This window comes from Clarias gariepinus, chromosome 14 (assembly GCF_024256425.1).
Source record: "Clarias gariepinus isolate MV-2021 ecotype Netherlands chromosome 14, CGAR_prim_01v2, whole genome shotgun sequence".
Taxonomy (NCBI): Eukaryota; Metazoa; Chordata; class Actinopteri; order Siluriformes; family Clariidae; genus Clarias; species Clarias gariepinus.
Window position 1 is genome coordinate 13985971 of NC_071113.1, and position 6530 is coordinate 13992500.

Genomic DNA, 6530 nt, shown 5'->3' on the forward strand with positions numbered 1-6530 from the left:
TCAGGAAGCCAATTCAAGCAAATGAAAATAACTGACTCCATCCAGAAAGTAGTCGAGTATCACAGCAGACCATCAGGATGAAACAGTGACAAAAATTTGTTATTAAAATTGATGAGTGGGGTGTGTGTGGTGTGTGGTGGGTCGGGGGCGGGTGGCTTAGAGGTATTTTTTTTTTTAAGATTGTCTATAAAGACAGGCTTAATCTGGAGTGACACAAGCACATGCTGTTACATCGTGCAATGATCTGGTAATGCTGCAATTTATTTCAGTTTCTTTTTCCAAGAATGCCTTAGCTAGTATGCTTTTAAAGATGATCAAGCACCAATCGTGTGGGTAAAATATTTAAAGCAGGCTGTTCAGTGCAATAAACAGGAAATTTAGTGATGCACAAAGAACCGAATTGTTCTTATTCATTTGCATGTTTGATTTCGGAAAGAGAGAGCTCCACAGATACCATCTGAATAAGCCAAGATTGGGACTATTTTAACATAGCTGTTAGTTTATATTCTATACACATAGTAAAGGCTTTTTAGCAAAGGCTTGGTAAGAAAGCTTACAGATATGTGACAGATGTTTCACTGGATGATCACATCGGGATTTGGTTTGGCAGTGAACACAAAGGAATAATGACACTCGTGGTACATGAGGAGGACCAAATGGAGATGGACTCTACAGAGATGTTGGACATCGCGTCTCGAAAGCAGCAGCTCAAGCGTCGGAGAACGCTCCTTCTGGAGTTGCAGGAGTTCCTGATGAAAAACAACTTTAAAGAAGGTAACTTTCCTCGCACATGTCTAACACAAATGTATGAGATAAGGAAATGTTTTGAGTCCTTTTTTCCCCCCTGAGGAATATGAGTCAAACCTTTATGATGAAAACTTTTTTTTTTTATTGTTTAATGCAAAAGAGTGTTACAAAAGTATATATATATATATATTCTTTTACTGAATATAAAGTCCATTTTGGAATGGAAATGAAATTGTCCCAATGTTTAAAGTGTCTAGGTTACTGTAGAAAATATACATTTTAATTCATGTCACAATTTAAATGTTCTCAACTGACTCATGCTCATATGATAGGCTTCACCTATTAATATTTATCTGTTTAAGTAATGCTGTTAAAATGAAATGATACTGCAGCTGGCAGGTGGGGCAGTAGGTAGCATTTCCACCCCCAAAAAAGTCTAGGGTCAGGTTAGTGTCTGTGCAAACATTTATATCTTCCCACATGTTTGTGTGGGTTTCCCCTAGAATTGTATTGTTTTTAAATCTGCATCCCAGTGCATGGCTTTGCCTATGCTAAATTGTCCATGGGTATAAATAAGTGCGTGAATGCACCAGGGCATGAAGCTCAGGGACAGAATGTGACGTCTAGGACATATTCCTGCCTCGCTCTCAGCATTCCACGAAGAGGCCCCGAATCAAGCGTGACCCTGACCAGGATAGAGCAGTTACTGAAAAGAAGGGATGAATGAATGCCACTGTATGTGTTTCAGATGACATTTAAACAGGTTTGTCATTAACCAATATTAAACACGGGTATGCTAAACATGTGACAACCAGCCCTGATTGTGTTTTAGTTCCACATGACTGAAGTTTTTACTTTTAGGAAGCTTTCAACCGAAAGAGATCCAAGGACTATATGAGCTGGAGCAGATTGAAAGAGAGCTACAGAGACTGTCTGAGAGAGAGAGGGAGCTGATGAGCAGGGAGTATTTGCAGGGAAAAAACTCCGTCCCAGAAAGTACAGAGGAGTCGTCTGCTAATGGTATGTTTCCAGATTGATTGTTAAAGGGTGCGGTTTTTGTGTATCATTACCTTGATGATTATTATAATAAACTAGTATGTATAGCTGAAATACGTCATCCACAACCCTGACCAGAATAAAGTGATCATCAAAGATAAAAATTCAAGGAGTAAAATTAGTCTGCAAGATTTCCAGGAAACCACGCCCTGAAAGTGACGAAAGAGTGACGCCCTGATGAAAGACTTTGTGTGCTGCATGACTGCATTCCCTTACTACAGCTCACTTCTAATAGAGGCATTTTGTTACATACAATTTAGTGACATTTTTTAAATCCATTTAATATTTCCTATAAGATTGATATTTCTTTTACCTCATCATAAATCAGTCCTGTCTGAGTGGTGTTGAATATATCTGTATGGTTTTTTTCATGTCACACAGCAAGAAAAAGACTTTCTAATTAATAAACATGTGTATCTTTTACCTAGTAGCCTTATCCACTGCCTGGCCAGCCAAAAAAAAAGAAATTATGCCTTGAGAAAGCAGCAAAATCAAAAATGTATTCTTTGTTCCTTTTTTTTTTTGGTAATACAATTTTCACAAACACCTCCAGGAATAGAAGCGCAAAAAGTACAATATATAAACATTCAAGCACAGAGAAAATGATTCGATTACTTTTAGACCATATGCCTTTTCTAACTTTGGAGATGCAATCCTCTTACCTGAACATTATGTAATAATGTCATTTCACATTTCAGTCCAGAACTTGTCTAATGAAGAGCCGAGCTCCTCTACACCTGTTCCAGGTACCGCAATGTCACCTAAAAAAGGTCAAATATGTATAAAATGAGAGTAACAGAAAGACTCAACTGTTATTTCCTGCCACAGAGGTGAAGGAGGTCAACGACCTGTCACTTTCTCCAGCCATGGTGAAGTGTCCTACCTGCCAGCAGCACGTTATCACCGAGATTCAGCACAAAGTGGGCAAAACATCTTTTCTCCTCTGCTGTTTCTGCACATTGCTGGGGTGAGTCTCTTCATCCAAATAAAGGTCAGGAAAGGGTGTGTCTCTACCGAGCTGATCAATTGCAAAGAAATCTCGATAGTACTAACCTTTCATTTGAACACAGTGAAAGTAAGTTGCTTTACATACTGTACATATTAGTGTTTAGGTATATGTAACCTTCCACCCATTGTTTGCAGCTGTGTTGGTGGATGCTGCCTATTGCCCTTTTTTCTGAACTATTTTAAAGACACCAGCCACTTTTGTCCCTCCTGTCACACGGAAATTCAGATCGTCCCTCGGATATAAAGTGTCCACTGGAACTACAGCCGTCGCCGCTGTCGCCATGACCTGTACGATACGACTTTTTAGTGAGCTGGAGTTTGAATCTGAAGTTAAACCAGGCACTATAGATTTACTGTTCGTTGCATATTTCATATTGGAGAATATTAAATTACCAAACAACAAGAAAACTATATTGTATATCAGTATTATCGTTAAGCTTTTAAACAAATTCAGACATTCACACCAATATGTTGTGTATAATACGAAGAAAAAAAATTACTTGCAAGTTTTTAAAGGATGTATTGATTACTAAATGCTCTTTATCTAAGAATAAAAAGTTATGTATGCTTATATCTGGCACACTATCTGTGTGTGGATTTTAAGGCCAGGATTCTGTACAAAATAAACAGACTACAGGAGAGGCAAATGAGCCAGCAAATGAGTTGGTTAATCAATGGTCAAGACATATTTTGTATACAGCCTTTAAAGCCTCTGTAAATATGACCACACCTCCAGAACAAATAGGATTAAACAGTTTCCTATTTAAAAAAAAAATTATATATATATATATATATATATATATATATATATATATATATATATATATATATATATATACACACTGCATCTTTTTGTTCCAAGCTGTAAGTAGATATCTGTTGTAAATCAAACCAATAAAACCCACAGAAACACTTCTTGTATTTCATTCCTCTGGTATATTTAGGAGATTCTGAAACATTCTCTACAACAGTATGTTCACAATACAGCAAAGTGAACTGACACATAACAGCGTATGTATACTCGTATCTTTTAAAACTATTCACAAAATAGAGTTCATGGATGCGTTAAACATGTATAAAAATATGTATTACATCCATTCAGATATGTACACAATGTGCAAAACATATGGCATACAAATGATGAGTGCTCCTCCGTTAGGAGGATGTAGAGAAGTGGTAGTCATCAGGTTTATCACCCAGTGTAGTCACCACTGATACTTTACACATTAACAATGTCGATAAAAAGTATTACATTTGAAAATAAAGTCCAGCAGTAGAAAATGGGACCAGCCGAATCGTCAAATAAAACGACTAACAACTGTACGAAAATAAAATTAAAAAAAGCAATGAATAATGGGTTGGCTCCACAAGACCACTGGATTAAAAAAGGGAGAAAAATGGTCTGCTTAAAAATGTTTTCAAAACAAACAAACAAACAAACAAAATAAGTGTTGATCGGCCAGCTGCCTAGTTCAAGTGCTCTGCACAGAGTCCCGGAGGCTAAATGTTATTATCTGTGCTGAGCTTTAGTATCCTCAAACAGACTAAGCATAAATGCAAACAGAACTTCCTAAGCCCGAGGCAATGTGCTGAGATTTACCACATACTGCATACGTTACAGTACTCTAATATCAAATTAAAGAGGATGAAGTTATTGCTTTGCTCTCTTTTTGTCAATGTTAAATTGACTGGAACGCTAGCCTCTTCAAGTTTTGTACTGAGAAACTTTTAAAGTGAACTTCTTTAGCGTTAGTCTACTTTACAGTTTGAGTCGACTCACTAAGTACATTTCTAAAACGATTTTAAAAAACCACTTAACATTCAATGGCATTATGCATTATTTATTTGGCCTCTTTGGTAATTATTTAATTATGTTTATACTTATACAGTGTCAGTTCCTAACCTCATATCAGGCATTAGTGAACTGAAAATCAGGCCGTCAATAAAAACGTGTCACTGAAACACTTTACAACTTAAATAAATCCAGTCCCAGATCTACAGTCTGCAATTACTGTACAGACTATAAGATGAGACTCATGTTTGGCATCATTTACTGAAGAGGCCACAACTTGGTTGGTGTGTGGGGTGAACAGTACGAAGCCAAGATGCAGGAGCCTTAGGCTTGTGACTCTTTGATCAAAAGCATCCAAGCTAACAGCAAAAACCAAAATGGCTGATAAAATTACACTTCCAAAAAAAAAATCTGTATCTGTGAAGGTGCTCTGATGCAAATGATTGTTTAATCAGGATGAAACATTCATCACTGCACATTGGTAAAAGTGCCATACAGTCTTTTTGACATATTTAAAGCAAATTTGGACCAAACAAACTGTTACTAGCTTCAAACACATTGTCGAGCCAGCAGTCAGTTATTGCCTCTAACTGAGGTTAACATCGAGTCACTGATTTAAACAAAACGATGGTTAAAAAAAAAAAGGCAACTTTTTTTTTTTTTTTTTTTTAGAGCTGCTGAGAACATCAAACTGGATGTACTGTAGAAGAACATTCATGTACAGCTCAGGTCACTCTAGATAAACGCAACCCAATAAATAGCGTTTGGTCTCAGAGATTTAACCCGACAAACTGCTTGAGAAGCAAGTGCGATTTGCGACTGAACTAAAGGCAGATTTGTAAAGAAAGTGTTTTTAAGCTGATTAAAATCACATAGGTCACAGAATCACTTGTAGTTGCATGCTGCCGAGGTATTTCTTCTTTTCTTTTATCACATACATATTTTTACTTAGGCTGCCATGTTTGTTTTTTTTGCTCTTTTTACTGTGCGCAGAGCGATATTAGAATGGCGGCACAGTAATACATTAACAGACAGAGGAACACGGACACAACAATGAGCACCCGCACACAAATACACACCCATGCACGCGCACACAAAGACGATAACGTGGCAAAGACGATAGGACAAAGAGACTTCATCGAAAAGTGCAGACAAAACAGAGGAGGGCCTTTAAAGGATCTCTAAATGGTCAATGGTGAAGCTGTGTAGGAATGGGTGCGTGAAAGCACTACGTCAGAGAAAATTAACTAACCAGAAAATATCCTTTTCTCTCCTATTAAATTGCCACTAAGCTGCCAAGAAAGTTTAACATGCAACGTCATAATGCTAGGAAAATCCGGAGCAGGAATATCTTGAACACTCATTGCTTAATAAAAAAGGAAATGGAGTCACCTGGACCTTGCGCCTAATAGTTAAAAGGAAGTGTGAAGCTTTAAATAATAGCCCAAGTGCTTAGCCAGGACTCAGGTGCATCTGGACACTTGAAAAGAAGCAAATCAGAGGCACTAAAAGATGCACAAAGAGTCTACATGATCAAACCCTGTGTAAATAAGAAAAACAAGAAGTCTATAGAAGTTATAGTTTTGCATGAAGGATACATGAACCCCCTCTGCTCTTATTGTCTTACTGGCTCTCAATCAGTTTGTTTCCTTGACACTCCTGTCTTAGAATGCAACAGCACTAAAGAGTTTAGCATTTGCTAAACATCGGCTAGTAAGCAGAACCTTCATGAGCTGAATTTGGTCTAAAGAGAGACACCTGCATACTCGATACAAGAGCACGGGGGTCTGTCCATCCCCCGAACGAATATGTACACCTTCCTGCTTGGCATTTTATGTTATAGCTGCGTCTTCACTATATGTACGTACAAGCTCTGCGGTTTGTTACAGCACTGGCCTGGCACATCAGGCGACATTCCACATATGCT

The 6530-nt window shown here is 37.7% G+C and overlaps 1 protein-coding gene and 1 long non-coding RNA gene across 4 annotated transcripts in view; one reads left to right on the forward strand and one right to left on the reverse strand.

Annotated features, from left to right (window-relative positions):
- Nucleotides 1-222: 222 nt before the first annotated feature.
- Nucleotides 223-3251, forward strand: LOC128540988 (uncharacterized). Its single transcript, XR_008365610.1, has 4 exons — nucleotides 223-774; nucleotides 1609-2549; nucleotides 2632-2770; nucleotides 2947-3251. It is a non-coding gene; the product is annotated as an uncharacterized LOC128540988 (long non-coding RNA).
- Nucleotides 3252-3733: 482 nt separating this feature from the next.
- mrtfba (myocardin related transcription factor Ba) overlaps nucleotides 3734-6530 on the reverse strand; it is a 33508-nt gene continuing 30711 nt past the window's right edge. For all 3 annotated transcript variants that reach the window (XM_053511022.1, XM_053511024.1, XM_053511023.1), the window contains exon 16: nucleotides 3734-6530. This exon is cut by the window's right edge and continues 1314 nt beyond it. The gene's annotated coding sequence lies outside the window, so the exon portion shown is untranslated.